The sequence below is a fragment of the Scyliorhinus torazame genome, chromosome 6, assembly GCF_047496885.1.
Source record: "Scyliorhinus torazame isolate Kashiwa2021f chromosome 6, sScyTor2.1, whole genome shotgun sequence".
Taxonomy (NCBI): domain Eukaryota; kingdom Metazoa; phylum Chordata; class Chondrichthyes; order Carcharhiniformes; family Scyliorhinidae; genus Scyliorhinus; species Scyliorhinus torazame.
Window position 1 is genome coordinate 231582540 of NC_092712.1, and position 17760 is coordinate 231600299.

Consider the following 17760-nt stretch of genomic DNA (forward strand, 5'->3'; position numbering starts at 1 on the left):
CTCACGTACAACGAGGACAAGTGCTTTTTTAGCACCAATCGGCTAGCCATTCTGGGCTACGTAGTGCGCAATGGGATAATAGGCCCCGACCCCGAACGTATGCGCGCCCTCATGGAATTCCCCCTCCCGCACTGCCCAAAAGCCCTGAAACGCTGCCTGGGGTTTTTTTCATACTATGCCCAGTGGGTCCCCCAGTACGCAGACAAGGCCCGCCCCCTAATACAGACCACGACCTTCCCTCTGTCGACAGAGGCTTGCCAGGCCTTCAGCCGCATCAAAGCGGATATCGCAAAGGCCACGATGCGCGCCATCGACGAGTCCCTCCCCTTCCAGGTCGAGAGCGACGCCTCCGACGTAGCTCTAGCGGCCACCCTTAACCAAGCGGGCAGACCCGTGGCCTTTTTCTCCCGGACCCTCCACGCCTCAGAAATCCGCCACTCCTCAGTGGAAAAGGAAGCCCAAACCATAGTGGAAGCTGTGCGACATTGGAGGTATTACCTGGCCGGCAGGAGATTCACTCTCCTCACTGACCAACGGTCGGTAGCCTTCATGTTCGATAATGCACTGCGGGGCAAAATCAAAAACGACAAGATCTTAAGGTGGAGGATCGAGCTCTCCACCTTCAACTACGAGATTTTGTATCGTCCCGGAAAGCTGAACGAGCCGTCCGATGCCCTATCCCGCGGCACATGTGCCAACACACAAATTAACCGCCTCCAAACCCTCCACGAGGACCTCTGCCACCCGGGGGTCACTCGGTTTTTCCACTTTATTAAGTCCCGCAATCTCCCATACACTTTAGAGGAGGTCCGTACAGTCACAAGGGACTGCCACATCTGCGCGGAATGCAAACCGCATTTTTTCAGGCCGGATGGTGCGCACCTGATTAAGGCTTCCCGCCCCTTTGAACGCCTTAGTCTCGATTTCAAAGGGCCCCTCCCCTCCACCGACCGCAACACATACTTTCTTAATGTGGTGGACGAATACTCCCGCTTCCCATTCGCCATTCCCTGCTCTGACATGACCGCGGCCACAGTCATTAAAGCCCTGAACACCATCTTCACACTGTTCGGTTGCCCCGCATACGTCCACAGCGACAGGGGGTCCTCTTTCATGAGTGACGAGCTGCGCCAGTTCCTGCTCAGCAAGGGCATAGCCTCAAGCAGGACGACCAGCTACAACCCCCGGGGGAACGGGCAAGTAGAGAGGGAGAACGGCACGGTCTGGAAGACCGTCCTACAGGCCCTACGGTCCAGGGACCTCCCAGTTTCACGGTGGCAGGCGGTCCTCCCGGACGCTCTCCACTCCATCCGGTCGCTATTATGTACGAGCACTAATCAAACGCCTCATGAGCATCTCCTTGTCTTCCCTAGGAGGTCCTCCTCTGGAACGTCACTGCCGACCTGGCTGGCGGCCCCAGGACCCATCTTGCTCCGAAAGCATGTGCGGGCACATAAGGCGGACCCGTTGGTCGAAAGGGTTCACCTCCTCCACGCGAACCCGCAGTACGCTTACGTGGAGTACCCCGACGGCCGACAGGACACGGTCTCCCTGCGGGATCTGGCGCCCGCCGGCAACACACACACCCCCCCGACACCATTCACCCAACCCCCCCACCCCCCCTTCCTGCCACCGCCGCACCCTGCAACCGCCCCCTTCCCAGGAGGATCGGTTCCCCTCCCCTCAGGCCCGACCAAGAATAAAGCCCAAGCTGAAACCGTAAGGCTCCCGGGGACGACAACACCGGTACAAGCACCACCACCACCACCGGGGCCGAGGCGATCGACACGGACGACCAGACCGCCCGACCAACTCGTGGCGTCGATCTAAATCAATATATGGACTTTTCACAAGAACATTTTGCTTTTCTCACGATACCTTCTGTAAATAGTTGAAACAGGACAAAATTGTACAATACTGTATTGCCATGTGAATGTTTTCCTCCCAGGACCAGCCCTGTAAATCCTTACCACCATACGAAGCATCACCCCGCCGGGTTCAATTTTGACAAGGGGTGAATGTGGTAGTATGTATTGGGGTCATGTGGGACTGGAAGCCCTAATGTCATTGGCTGACAGATCCCGGGTCCTGGTTGGCCGTTGACCTCTAGCTCTGCCCTGAAGGCGGAGTATAAGAAGCCGGAGTCCTCCCCCGCAGGCCATTCTACTATCGAGCTGCGGGGGAACAGACACGCTTAATAAAGCCTCATCGACTTCACTCTATTCGTCTCACGGAGTCTTTGTGCGCTACACTCAGCAAAGCGATCACCCAGTCTGCGTTTGGTCTCTCCTGTATAGAGACCACATTGGGAGCAGCGAATGCAGTAGACCAAATTGGAAGTGATGCAAGTGAAACGCTGCTTAACCTGGAATTAGTGTATTGGGCCTGAGATGTTAAGCATGGAAGAGGTAAAGGGGCAGGTGTTACACCTTCTTCGATTGCATGGGAAGATGCCATGGGTGATGGGAGAGGTACTGGGTATGGTAGAGGAGTGGACTAGGTTGTCTCGGAGGGAATGGTCTCTGCGGAATGCTGACAGAGGGAGTGAAGGGAAGATGTATTTGGTGGTAGCATCATGCTGGAGTTGGTGAAAATGGCGGAGGATTATGCTTTGCATACGGAGGCTGGTGGGATGAAATGTGAGAACGAGGGGGACTCTATACTTGTTCTGGGAGGGAGTGGAGGGGGCGAGGGTAGTGGCGCGGGAGATGGACCGCACACTGTTGAGAGCTCTGTCCACAACTGTAGGTGGGAAATCACGGTTGAGGAAGAAGGAACACATTTTCGAAGCACCATTTTGGAAAGTTGCATCATCGGGACAAATGCGACGGAGGCGAAGGAGTTGAGAGAAAGGGATGGAGTCCTTACAGGGTGTAGGGTGCGAAGAGCTGTAGTCCAGATAACTGTGGGAGTCAGTTGGCTTGTAGTGGATATTAGTGGATAGTCTATTGCCGGAAATGGAGACAGAAAGATCAAGGAAGGGAAGGGAAGTGTCTGAGATGGATCAGGTGAAAGTGATGGAGGGGTGGAAACTGGAAGCGAAGTTGATGAATTTTTCCAGGTCCGGGTGCGAGCATGACGCGGCACCAAAATAGTCATCAATGTATCAGTAAAGGAGTTGTGGGAGGGGGCCCGGATAGGCCTGGAACAAGGAATGTTCCACATACCCCATAAAAAGGCAAGCATAGCTAGGACCCATGCTACACCTTTGATTTGGGCCAGAGTGTAAGGAGTGTAAGAGTGTAAGGAGTCATTGTATGTAAGGAGTCATTGACAGTGGTGTCAAGGAACACTATCTCACAAATGACCTGCCCACTGGTGCTCCTTTTGAGCTCCACTTTGCTCCTGACTTCACTCCAACTTTGGTCCAAACATGGTCAACGAGCTGAAATCCAGACGTAAGGTGAGCGTGATTGCATTTGACAATGGGCAGCAGTGGAGAGTGACAGCAAAGCGCCCCTGTAAAACTGAACTGAATAGGAATCCAGCGCAAAATTCTCCACAGGTTGGAATCATTCCTAGTACAAAGGAAGATGGTTGTGGCTGTTGGAGGACCATCATCTGGATATAGCCCTGGGCCCAACCTGCTTCATCAATGACTTCCCACTCATAATGTCAGAACGTCACTGAGGATTACTCCATATGTAGTTCCATTCACAAACCCTCAGCTAATGAAGCAGTACATGCTGCAAGATGTGGACATTATCCAGACTTGTACTGAAAACTGGCAAGAAACGCAGATGCCATGCATGTTCCAGGCAAAAATCATCTCCAACAAGAAGATGAGGTATAAACAGCTCCACTTTACATTCAAAGGCATTAACAACCAATCGCCAACTATTAATATCCTGCAGGGTCTCCACTGACCAGAAACGTAACTGCACCAGTCACATAAATGTTGTGTTTACAAGAGCCACTCAGCTGTTGGGTATTTTACGTCGAGTGATTCACCTCATGATTCACCAAAGCCTGTGCATAAAGCATAAGTCAGGAGTATGATGCAATATTCTCCACTTGCCAGGATGAGCACTGCTTTAACAACACCATCCAGGATAAAGTGGCCTACCTAATTGGCACCCCTCAAACCACTTCAAACATTCACTTCCCCTGCTATCTGTGTACAGTTGGTATCATATATGAAATGCAGTGCAGTGGCTTGCCAACCCTTACTGTACAGCAACGTCCAAACCAGTGATCCATATTACCAAGAAGAGCAAGAGAAGCAGATGATGGGAAGCCATTACCTCAAATGTCCCGTTCAAGTTGCATGCTATAATAACTTGGAAATGTGTTGCTGTTCGTTCATTGTCTAGCTGGAAAGAAAGGTACAATTCTGTAGCTGATGACATAATCTTAAAATGCATCTCAGATCCAGGTAAAGGTTTACAACTTCTTCATTTATTTCCCTGGTAGCTCTGGCTGTTTTTTTTTTCCAGAAATTTACATTTATTTTTGAGAAAGTTGCTTTTATTGATGTTTTCAGGAAGATGATTTCACCTACAGGTCTTTAAAATGTTGCATCACCTGTTTGTATATATGCACAGCTAAGTCAAGAACTAAAAGACTTGCGTCTTTCCCGTCGTCAATCACTCCGTGGCATATTTATTTTTGCCTTATTCTTTCCCATTTCAATCTGAATTTTCACCAGCACCAAGCCAATTACATATTTCAAGAAAAAGGAATGTTGTTGGCTGCTATATTGAAGGAATATGCTTGACTGACAAGTTCAAAGATGGATGAAGGTAACTAAAGGTCAAAAACAAAATGAAGGATTCAGATTCGGTTTTCACATAACATGGTTGAGATCAGACATGGTTTTCATAAAAGTTACTAAAAGCTGAGAATCTTAAACAAGTGTGTGTTTTTTTTACTCAAACTCCCCTACAAATTAAAGTTATTTGAAGGTTGTGTGAGTTGAACCTGGTTTCACAACCTATAGTTTAAGTTTGTTTCTCGAATGTTATTGCTGTGTGGGAGTTGAAATATGTCACGAAAATGAATAGATGTAATTTAATTCCAGAACGTACATGCTTTCCATTTCAACTTTAAACTAGGTCAGAGGTACAAAATGCTGCTGAGAGGATAATGTTTCTAATACTGTAGCTTTAATTAAAGATAAATTTGCATTACATTCTTTTCACACCGATATTACCTATATGCAGCCAGTGTAAGAAAATAAGTTACTTCGAAGCAAAGTATAAAAATGCTTTTGGAATATCAGAGGCGATTCTCCGTTTTAGAGACTGAGTCCCCAGGCCGGCATGAAAACGGTGGTCTTTGCCAAGAAAACTTGCGCAAAACAGCCACCGATTCACCGTTGTGCTGGGGGCTAGCAGGGATGCAGCATAGAGCTCGCAGCTCTAGCTGTGGCCGCGCATGTGCATGGTGGCGGCCTGCAGTGGCCGTGCAGTGCTCCATGGCGAACTCAGTCCTCAGACCCGGGCCGCAAAAGTGATGGCTCCCTTCTGTCGCTCACGCGTCCCGGACCACCCGACCACAGTGCCCCCAGCCCCGAATGAAGTCATCCCTGCCCGCGGATTGGCCCTCCCCCGACTGTGGCAGCCCTGGACTGAATCTGCAGTGAGGTTGTCGGACGGTGTGAGCACATGTAACCCACGGTCGGGGACCATCGTGGGGTGGTCCTCAGGCAATGGCCTGAGGCCGTGGTTAATCGGCGGGCCGTACACCTAGAGTACGCCGCTTTTCAGGGGGCGAAAAATCAGAAACCCCCCGATATGGCCGTCAAAAAAGATTTCCGCCCCGTCGCTGAATGAGATTTCGGCGTCAAGGGGGGGGGGGGGGCGGAAAATCCAGCCCAGTATTTTTCAATGCTTGTTTGGTTCCTCTTTTTGGTTTTTCCATGTTACATGGAGTCATTATTACTCTGGTTGATCACTTTCATATCAGTCATCGTTTGTAGATTTGAGGGGAGCCCTTTCACTCCTTCACATCTTGTCGTATCAGGTAAGTGAATGATCTTCCTATCACTAAACCTCCCTATATATCCTGGCCTCAGAGTGGCACAAATACTTGGTTGCCCGAGTTCTTTCCTAGCCAACAAGTCCTGGAGTGGAACTTGAACCCGGTGCCTTCCATCTTACAGATAAGACAATACTGAACCACGCCAGCTCCTTTGAGCATTCATGAATAGCAATTGGCATTTGCTCTGGGCCAAATCTAGCTTTTTTGAACAAAACAAATACATTTTGTGACTGGTTAGAGTTGAAATGTGGGAGGGGTAATCGGGCCCTTCGCTATTACGACAAGTTATTTTTAATGAGTTATGTGTCCTTTCTGCATTTTAAATCTCAGCCAGCTATAGTAGCATATTTTGTTTAATTCAATATCATGATGTAGAAGAAAATCTTATAGATTGTTTCAAAACAAAAGCAAAATACTGTGTATTCTGGAAATCTGAAATAAAAATAAATGCTGGTCATAGTCAGAAGATCTGGCATCATTTGTGGAGACAGAAGCAGAGCTAACGAGCGCAATTCAGTGGAAAGGTTTTGCAAGGGATTTTCGGACGTAATGTCAAAGATTTTGAGGCGAGAGGTAGGTCCGAGTCCAGAGGTGCTGATATTTGGAATGTCGGAGGATCCGGGAGTACAGGTGGGGAGAGAGGCTGACTTCTTGGCCTTTGCCTCTCTGATAACCCGGAGATGGATTGTGTTGTGTTGGAGGGACTTTGAGCTGCCAAAGGCGGGGGTATGCAGGTGATAGGCCAGAGCCGTGTGATTCAGGAGGCAGTGTCAGCGACATTCTAGTGATGGTAAGGCAGACTGGAGGAGGCTCAAAACCTTCAGGACCAGAAGATGGTGCTGACAATGCGTGACACCCAGGCCAACACTGCTAGGATGGCAATTGTAGTGGAACGTCTGGAGCATGACATCCACGCCTCGAATGGACGACCATGGCTGAGGGCCTCGACATCATGTTCCAGTCGATGAAGGACATGTCCCAGTCACAGGTGGAAACGGCTGAGGCTCTCCAGAGCATGGCCCAGTCACTGAGGAGCATCACTGAGGGTGTCGACACAGTGGTGCAGACAATGGTGAGGCACCAGACTGGCAGAGCCAGAGGTCACAGGGGCTGCTGGAGTTCGTCCAGCTGCCCATTGGGCCCATGGAGTCACCCAGGGCCTTGCAGACACTGTCAGGGACAAGGAGGCCAATCCGGGAGCTGTCAACAAGGGAACTATGGCTGTCTCCAGTTCTTCTGATTTCCCCCCTCCAGACACCGGTGATCTCAAGGGCAGCAGGCAGAACGAGGTGGCACGGCAACACCTGTGTCACCGGTAAGGCCCTCCAGAGGATGACCGCCAAGGGCATTGAAGGCCACAAGGCGCAGAAAGGAGCAGGCTACCTCCACTACTGATGTGCATCCTGGGAACACACATAGATGTAGCACTAGACCCTTAGGATCAAGAAGAGTGAGGAGCACTGAGTGGACAATGATTAGGTCACTATCTGTACCTCAGGAAAATGGAAATCTGTCGCTTTAAAATGTTTATCATTAAACCATGTCACACCTGATATATGTGAAACACCTGCCACATTAATCTTCATGGAGGAAAGGGGTGGTGGTGCGGGGGGGAAGGGGGGAAGTGGATGGCGAGGCTGTTCAGCTGACAGGCACAGCCCTGTGTTAGGAGAATCTGGAGACAATGAACGCCGTCCTGGTCCTCCTGGCATGTCTGTGACTCGCCACAGCCTGTTCTTCATCCTCTTGCTCCTCGTTGGGGTCTTCCTCCAGGCCCTCCTGGTCCACCTGCTGCTCCTCTTCAGACAAGGCCGCATTTTCCCTCACCTCCTCCCCCTCCTCCAGAATGTTGCCCTGCTGCTGCGCCAGATTGTGAAGGGCACAGCAGATCACCACAAAGTGGGAGACCCTTTGGGGGGTGTATTACAGGGCACCACCAGAACCGCAATTTCAGCAGGCCGATGCACCGGGTAGTGACAACATGGGTGGCAACGTGGGCTTCAGTATATTAGGTCTCTGCCTCAGTCTCAGACCTCCACACTGGCGTCATCAGCCATGTCCTCAGGTATTCCTTGTTCCCCACGAGCCAACCTGTCATCCTGGGGTGGTCCTCAAAGACACCGGGGATCTCAGAGTGTGCAAAGTTGTGGCTGTCATGCACGCTCGCAGGGTAGCGGGCACACACGTGCATGATTCTGAGGTGATGGTCACACACGATCTGAAAATTCAGGAAGACCCTTCCTGTTAATATGGGGCAGTCTCTAATGCCTTGATGCTCGCAGGGCAACATGTGTTCCATCGATCACCCCATGGACTTGGGGTATCCCAGCAATGGCAGCGAAACCTGCAACCCGGCATCTTGGTGTGCCGGGTCTAGGTCGAAGGTGACGTAGTCTGATGTCCTGGCATGCAGAGCACCCGTCACCTCCCGGATGTACCTGTGGGCAGATGACTGCGAGATGACAAATACCCCGCTTGAACCCTTGAATGACCCGGTAATGTAAAGTTTTGGTGCTGCAGTAACCTGCATGGCCACTGGGAGCGGGATCCTCTTCCTCCACGGGATATCATGTCCGTGAGGACATGGCACAGGTACCGTACTGTCGCCCGCAATCTTCTGCGGCGTATGTTGTCTGTCAACTTATGGAAGGACCAATGATGCCTGTATACCTTGGGCCGTCGCTGGCCTTCCCTTCTGACCCCCTCCTCTGCCTGAAGGGCGGGTGGGTCTTCAGGGTGTTCAGCGGTCCCCTGCACATGGAGTGTCGCCTCCAGCCTGTGTTGTCATTATTGACATTGGGCTAAGACAGCTGGCTTGTAATGCAGAACAAGACCAGCAGCACGGTTCAATTCCCGTCCCAGCCTCCCCGAACAGGCGCAGGAATGTGGCGACTAGGGGCTTTTCACAGTAACTTCATTGAAGCCTACTTGTGACAATAAGCAATTATTATTATTATTCTCTAGCATCTGCCCGCTTAGGCTGCCAGAAGCAGGGGGGGGGGCGGGGGGCAGTCTCTGCAAGATTCACACCAGCAAACATTTCTGTGACTGGAAGGAATTGGAGAAGGAGAGAGACTGATAATCAGTTTGTGCTTTCATCCCAGGACTCTCAAATTCCCCAAGCCTTCCCCACCTTTCCCATGACTGTCCCGCGTTCTCTCAGAGTGCCATCCAGCGAGCCAGTTATGCTGGAAAATCTTGCTCTGTACGCCACATCAAGAGCCCCTAGACCCCAGACCCCTGCCAGTAACATTAGAGAGGGCGTGCTCAGCTGCTCTCCGCTCATTAATCCTTTGGCCGTGAGAGGATCCCCAGTGCTGAAACCCTGCCCTTTCGTGTTTGATTATCGGCAGCTGCCTCTATGGTGCTGATCCTCCTCGAGTACAGGCACACTGTTCAGGCATTACAGTTTGCTTGACATGCTGTGCATTAATCATCCTCTGAGAAATGGCACTTCAAGGAGGCACTTGAGAGCTCAGGAGCATGAGGTGCTCTCACGACTAACAAGGCTAATCCCTCATTCGAAATAGCCTTCAGCTGTGAAGCGAGAGGCTGCTCACAGTCAAGGAGTGAAATTGACTTTCATGAGAGAAGCTGCGGCAGGGTTCTGGGAGAGTTTGGCAGGACAGACAGGCTGCAGCTGTGGTTGCCCCTGTTATAAGTCTCCATAATATTAAAAGATGGCTTGAAGGCCTCACAGATGAAAAGCTCCTTACCCACCCCGCCTGCCAACCCGGCCCAGGTGCGACTCTCAATCCTTGAGCTGCAGGCTAGTAACTGCAAAGGACTACTCACCTCCTCACTTCCCATCAGCAGTCATCACGTCAGCTTCACGTTTTTCAAAAGGAGTATTAAACAAGGCCCGCGTGACCTCCTGCTGGGGAGTCGGGTAATTGCAGGGAGGCCATTGCGGTTCACTTCAATCTCGTTAATGGGATTGAAATGATTGCAAATTAGGCTTAATGATATTCTCGCCATTTTGGACAAGATTTGGAACTCACTATCGGGAGCGGGCCAGGTCAATGGTAAAATTGCCCATGCCTGGCTCAAATCTCAATTTTGCCTTCTCCCTCTATTCACCCAGTGCGCCTGGAACTACAACACGGTGGCTGAATCGGGCCCAACATTTCAGGTTGATGACCTTCCCTGAGAACTCGGAATAGTTAGAAATGTCGAGTTTTGAGCAAGTGAGAGGGGAGAGGATGGGAAAAATAAACAAACGCGAAGGTCTATTGTAGGGTGGAAGGCAGCAGATATTAAATGACAAAAGGTTTCATAGTGCAAGGAATGGTAACGAGATGAGTAAGGAAATAAAAGATGTATCTAGAGGGTTGTGGTACCCTCAATATTGACGCTTAGAGTGTGAACGGTAAAGAAGGCTTTAATAAATTAAGAACCAGACTGGTGCCGAGACTTGTGCTAACAGCTACGCCGCCCACAAGGCAGCCCCTTATATACATCTCCCAGATGGGCGGAGCCGGAGGCGGAGTTCCCCAGGGTTCCAAGCCCGATCTTAAAGGGGACATCACCTTACATGATGACAAGGGTACAGTGTTACAGTAACCGTTCATCATATTCACCCCCTGTTTAAAACACAGTCCGGCGTGGGTGAAGTACCATCATAAGTCCATCCGTCTCAGTGGCCGGATCGTCCTCATCGACCTCCTCAGTTCGAGCGGTGGTGCGGCGGACACTGACGTCTTGGTTGAGGGTACGTCCGGGAGCATGGCGGTCGGAGCTTCGGTCCGGGTCGGGGCAGGGGCCCGATGCAGGGAGAATAGGTGGGGCCGGGGGTAGCGGTGCCAGCGCCGACGGGGTGTGTAAAGGGGCGGCGCTAGGGGGCGGGCGCGTTAGGTGCTTACCAATGGGGAGTGGGGCCGTGAGGGGGTGTGTTATAGGGGGTGCCGGGTCCTGCAGGGGAGCAGCGTGGGAAGGGGCGTCTGTGGTGGGGAATCCAGCGGGTGCCAGATCACGGAGTGAAACCGTATCTTGCCTGCCATCGGGATATTCGACGTAGGCGTAACTGGGGTTGGCGTGGAGTAATCGGACCTTTTCGACCAAGGTGTCCGTTTTATGGCTCCTCGTGTGCCTCCGGAGAAGAACAGGTCCCGGAGCCGTCAGCCAAGGTGGAAGCGAGACCCCGGAGGTAGACTTCCTGGGGAAGACAAACAATCGGTTGTGAGGGGTCTCATTCGTGGCCGTGCAGAGGAGCGACCTAATGGAGTGTAGAGCATCGGGTAGGACCACCTGCCAGCGGGTAGTTGGGAGACTTCTTGACCGTAGGGCCAGAAGGATAGCCTTCCACACTGTCGCGTTCTCCCTCTCCACTTGCCCGTTTCCCCGCGGGTTATAACTGGTCGTTCTGCTCGAGGCAATGCCTTTGATGAGCAGATACTGACGCAGTTCATCGCTCATGAACTATGTACCCCGGTCGCTGTGGATATAAGCGGGGAAACCGAACAGAGTGAAGATGCTGTGCAGTGCCTTAATCACGGTGGCTGAGGTCATGTCGGGGCAGGGAATGGCGAATGGGAAGCGGGAGAACTCATCGATAACAGTGAGGAAATAGGCATTACGATTGGTGGATGGGAGGGGCCCTTGAAATCCACGCTCAGTCGCTCAAAAGGCCCCGAGGCCTTTACGAGCCAAACCTTGTCTGGCCGGTAGAAGTGCGGTTTGCACTCCACACAGATCTGGCAGGCCCTGATCATGGCCTTGACCTCCTTGGTTGAGTAAGGTAGGTTGCGGGACTTGATAAAATGGATGAGCCGGGTAACCCCCGGGTGGCAGAGGTCATTGTGGATGGCTTGCAGGCGGTCGTCCTGCGTGTTGGCGCATGTGCCACGGGACAGGGCATCTGGGGGCTCGTTGAGCTCCCCTGGACGATACTTGATATCGTACGTGTAGGTGGACAATTTGAGGGCCTTGAGGCTGCGGGGGAGGGGGCGTTCCTTAAGGGGGCGCATGCAGTCGCGGTCAGGACCTAGGACCCCGTTTTCCATGACATAGCCGAGGATGACTAGCCAGGTTGTGTGGAAAACGCATTTTTCCTCATTATAGGTCAGGTTAAGGGCTCGGGTGGTCTGGAGGAACTTTTCGAGGTTTGCGTCATGGTCCTGCTGGTCATGGCCGCAGGTGGTGACATTGTCCAAGTACGGGTATGTAGCCCGCAAACCGTACTGGTCCACCATTTGGTCCATCGCCCTTTGAAAGACAGAGACCCCATTTGTGACACCAAAGGGGACCCTGAGGAAGTGGAAGAGCCGGCCGGCTACTTCAAAGGCAGTATAGAGGCGGTCTTTTGGTCGGATGGGGAGCTGGTGGTAGGCAGATTTGAGGTCGACCGTGGAAAAGACTCGGTATTGGGCGATCCGATTTACCATTTCCGCGATGCGAGGAAGGGGGTACACATCAAGCTGCGTGAATCGGTTTATGGTCTGGCTATAATCCACGACCATCCGTTTCTTATCCCCGGACTGGACTACCACCATTTGTGCACTTGTGCTCTCCAAGGGCTGTTGCTAGCCTCGATGACCCCCTCTACCAGTAAACGCTGGACCTCTGACTTGATGAAAGTCATATCTTGGGCACTGTACCGCCGGCTCCTGGTGGCGACGGGCTTACAGTCGGGAGTGAGGTTCGCGAAGAGCGAGGGGGGTGCGACTTTCAGTGTCGCAAGGCAGCATACAGTGAGGGGGGGGGGGGCAAGTGTCCGCCGAACTTCAGTGTCAGGCTTCAGTGGCTGCACTGGAAATCCAGTCTGAGCAGCAGGGGGGCACAGAGGTGCGGGAGGATATAAAATTTGAAACGGGTGTACTTAGCGCCCTGGATCGAGAGATCCGCAATACAGTACCCTTTAATTTGTACCGAGTGGGACCCAGATGCGAGGGCTATGGTTTGGGAAGCGGGACGGGTGCGTAGGGAGCAGCGCCTTCCCGTTTCAGGATGGATAAAGCTCTCCGTGCTCCCGGAGTCGAAGAGGCAAGCAGTGTCGCGCCCGTTGACCTGGACCTGCATCATAGAGTTCTGCAGGTGTTTTGGCCGAGTTTGGGCGAGGGTGATCGCTCCCACTCGCGGGTAGTCCGAGTCCTCAGCCGAGTCGGACTCGTAAAATGGCAGCCACCGTCGGCTGTGCGTGTCGGGTCGAGAAGATTGCCGCTGACAAGATGGCCGCTCCCATTATTCGCACAAGGCTGATGACGCGTCAGAAGGGGGCGTGTCGGGTCGGTACGCAGCCGCATTGCGAGGCCTGCGGGCCTGAGAGCCTGATTTTTGGGCCGGCTGTTCTTTGTTCTTCTGGCCCCTGGGTCTGGCCAGGCAGACCCTCGCAAAATGCCCCTTCTTCCCACAGTTGCTGCAGATCGCAGAGCAGGCTGGGTAGCGTGTGCGTGGGCGTGGGTGCTGGCCCTGTCCGCAGAAGTAGCACGGTGTGCCCCCATGATGAGCGGGTCGCCGCGTGGCGCAGGCCTGTAATATGGCTGAGTCTGAGGAAGTCTGGTGGGGGCTCGCAGAGTCAGCGGGGTACGTACCCAAGTTATGTCGGGCCACCTCCAGCGAGGATTCGAGCGTTAGCGTGTCCTGGAGGTTTTGCCCCGTTTTCGAGCAGCCGCTGCCGGATGTAGGTCGAGCGGATGCCGGACACCAAAGCGTCTCTAATGTGCAGGTTCATATGGACTTCCTCTGTCACATCCTGGTGGTCACCGTCCCTGGCAAGCGCGGTGAGTTTTTCGACGAATTCGTCTAGCGATTCCCCCGAGCACTGCCGACAGGTAGAGAGCAGATGCCTGGCATGCACCTCGTTGATAAGCTTGATGAACCGCTTGCGGAGTAGCTTGACCGCCTCTTCATAAGTCGTCGCCTTTTCGAGCGTGGCAGAGATTTTTGACTCACCCGGGCGTGGAGTAGACGCAGCTTGCGCGGCCCCAGAATGGGAGTCTCTGAGGAGTCCAGGTAAGCCTCGAAGCATTGGAGCCAGTATTAAAAAATTTCCTTTGCCTCTGGTGTCCGTGCTTCCAGGTTGAGCTTCTCTGGTTTTAGGCCTGCATCCATCCTGATGTAGTTCAGTTTATTAAATTGTGGTACCCTCAATAATGACGCTGAGAGTGTAAACAGTAAAGAAGGCTTTAATAAACTAAGAACTAGACTGGTGCCAAGACGTGTGCTAACAGCTATGCCGCCCACAAGGCGGCCCCTTATATACGGCTCCCAGATGGGCGGAGCCGGAGGCGGAGTTCCCCAGGGTTCCAAGCCCGGTCTTAAAGGGGACATCACCTGACATGATGACAAGGGTACAGTGTTACAGTAACCGGTCATCACAGTTGTAAAGGTGCGAATATCTTCATCTGAACTCAATGCAAAGGAAATAAGAGAGAAATTAGAGTAAAAAGTAAACCCAAGAAATATGAAATAAAATAGGAGGGGCAGAGTTATGGGCCGGGATTCTCCGAGCCTCTGTGCCGCAATCGCGTCCGGCGCGGGGCGGATAATGAGACATTGGACCCGCGACGCCTTCACGTGAATTGCCGCGAGTTGCGCACGCGCGGTCGACGTGGCGCCGGTTGGGGGCCATTGAAAGTGGGCCCCGCGGCGATTCTCCGCGGCGACCGACCGAGTTCCCGCCGACGTGGTTCCACCCGCAGGAGCTCAAGTCGCAGCTGCGGTGGCCGACCTGGTGGGGGGCGGGGGGGGGGGGGATCCGTCACGGGGGGGGGGCCTCCACGATGGCCAGGCCCGCGATTGATGGAGCTCGCAATCTGGGGGGGGGGGTCTACTTCTAAGCGTAATTCTTTGGTGCTGGCCCGATGTGTGGGTCCGCCATGTCGCGCGGGGCCGGCGCCGCAGACGCCGCCACGCGCATGCGTGGACCCACAACCGGAATTGCAGGTCCCCGTATTGGCAGCCGGAGCTGCATGGAGCACTCTGAGGCCCTGCTGGCCATCTTTAAAACGGAGAATCACCCCGCACTTTCTAGAAAAAAGTCCAGGGTGATTCACTCCCGTTTTCTCGCGGGCGTGGGGACTTCGCCCCACTATTGGACAATCCCGACCACGGTCTGAAATTGTTGAACTCAGTGTTGCGTTTGGAAGATTGTGAAGTGCCCAAGCAGAAGTTGAGGTACAGTTTCTCCAAGTGGTGCAATGTTGCTGTGGACTGAAGACAGAAAGGTCAGAGTGCGAGCAAATTGGAGGATTAAAACGACAGATGACTGTAAGCTCAGGATCATGTCTGTGGACAGACCAGAAGTGTTCAGCAAAATGGTAGCCCGACTGCATTTGGTTTCCTCAATGTTTGCAGGCGTCATTGTGCTGGAGGTAGCGGGAATGGCGGAGAATAATCCATTTTTGTTTGTGCCACTGAGCTAGCAGTTAGTCATAACAGATCTTATCATAATGTTGGTGAAGTTAGAGAGACAAGGCAAATGCTACTTAACTTCTGGTTAAACAGTACGCACCATCAGGGCCCATCCCAAATTTTGTTGCTAATTGTTTCCTTTTCAGAATCCATAACTAATTGCATATGTCTGCAGCACATTGTCTGCTGTTTCTCGATATTTATGTTGACTTACATTTCAAATTGTTACAGAGTGTCACTTTCAGTACAGAGTGTTCTTATAAGCCTTTCTCTTATGTAATTGCTTTTTTGGCGTCTGTTGAGGGTTTTGAGCATGTGCATGATTTGGTGGTTGGTTTAGTTCACTTGGCTGGACGGCTGATTCATGACGCAGAGCAAAGCCAGCAATATGAATTCAATTACCATGCCGGCTGAGGCTTTTCATTAAGACTCCGCCTTCTCAACCTTGCCCCTTGCCTGAGGTGCGGTGATCCTCAGGTTAAATCACCACCAGTCAGCTCGCCCCCTCAAAAGGGAAAACAGCCTATGGTCAACTGGGACTATGACGACTTTACCTTACCTGCTTGGGTGGTATTTCAGTCTGCAAGAGGGTGATCTGTAAGAAAAAACAGTTTTTACTATTGCTCCTGTTTTCATGGTTATCGCTGTTGCCATTGTTACTGCTGAGTTACTGTTATTGTCAAGCTTAGTTATTTATTTATATAAGGAAGTTCCTTCCACATCATTTTGACAACAAGGAGAAAACGGCAAGAAAACAAAACAACGTTTTTCAATGTTCACCATAGCAACACAAGATTGTATTCAGTGAGTAGCTAGTTTTCATTATGGATTTATTCGATGGAATTTCAAGTTAGCAGAACCATGGCTGTCATAATATACATCAGTACATTATGGTGCAATCACATACGCACACTGATGGACATGCAGTATGACCAACCAGCATACATAACACCGCAGCCAATCACCAGTGAGAGCAGAAGCACTATAAAGACAGGGGACAGGAGAGTTCCCGCTCATTCCAGCAGCAGCCAGCTCAGAGCACAGAGCTCCCAGCCTGCAACACAGACATTCACCATGTGCTGAGTGCCTCACCATAGCTAGTGATAGGAAAGGGTCCACAGTTAAGCTGGTATTGCTTATACCCACGTTTACAGTATGTTAGCATAATTGAACAGTTAATAAAATAGCGTTACACCACTTCCAGCATTGTTGGCTTGTTTGTGAACCAGAACACCCAACACGACAATGGCTATATTCAGAGCGGTCGGTGAGTTTGATGAGAGAAGCAAGGACTGAGCCGAATATGTGGGAAGCCTGCAGCATTTCTTTTTAGCAAATGGAATAGAAGATGAGGCAAAATAACATTCGACTCTCCTGAGTGCGTGTGGGGGGGGGCGAAGACTTATAAGTTGCTGAGATTTCTAGCCATGCCACGGAAACCAGAGGAGATCTCATTTGTAGATTAATTTGCTCTGGTCCAGAATCACCATTATCCGAAACATCCGTGATTGTTCAAAGATTCAAATTTCATAGCCATTTTTGAAAAATGGGTCAATCGGTAACTAACTTTGTGGCAGGATTACACTGCTATTCAGAACACATGATTTTGGGGCCGTTTTAGAAGATCTGCTGGGATATAGGCTGGTCTGCGGCATTAAGGCTGATCTGCGGCATTAATGAGGACAGCATTCAACGTTGGTCGTAGCGTGAAGCCACACTGACTTTTAAGGGGGCTCAGCAAATTTGTTAGGGCATAGAAATGGCTGCCAGTATTGCTAAAGATATTCAGAAGGGGAATGTTGGGGGACCTGTTTCAAAGAAGAGCGAGGTTGTAAGCAAAAAGTGGAGATGCCGGCGTTAGCCTGGGGTGAGCACAGTAAGAAGTCTTCAGCCTTCAGAACAGCGACCGCGACACCACACAACCCTGCCATGGCAATCTCTGCAAGACATGCCAGATCATCGACATGGGTACCACCATTACACGTGAGAACACCACCCACCAGGTACGGGGTACATACTCATGCGACTCGGCCAACATTGTCTACCTCATACGCTGCAGGAAAAGATGTCCCGAAGCTTGGTACAGTGGCGAGACCATGCAGACGCTGCGACAACGGATGAACGGACATCGCGCTACAATCACCAGGCAGGAATGTTCCCTTCCAGTCAGGGAATACTTCAGCAATCGAAGGCATTCAGCCTCTGATCTTCAGATAAGCGTTCTCCAAGGCGGCCTTCAGAACGCGCGACAACGCAGACTCGCAGAGCAGAAACTTATAGCCAATTTCCGCACAGATGAATACAGCCGCAACCGGGACCTTGGATTCATGTCGCATTACATTCAACCCCCCACCATCTGGCCTGGGCTTGCGAAATCCTACCAACTGTCCTGGCTTGAGACAATTCACACCTCTTTCACCTGGGGTT

The 17760-nt window shown here is 51.8% G+C and overlaps 1 long non-coding RNA gene across 1 annotated transcript in view; it reads right to left on the reverse strand.

The window, feature by feature from the left end:
* Window positions 1–17760, reverse strand: part of LOC140425780 (uncharacterized) — a 91575-nt gene that overhangs the window by 33058 nt on the left and 40757 nt on the right. The window contains exon 3 of the long non-coding RNA XR_011947998.1: window positions 15893–15928. This is a non-coding gene — a long non-coding RNA (uncharacterized lncRNA). The remainder of the gene's footprint in view (window positions 1–15892; window positions 15929–17760) is intronic.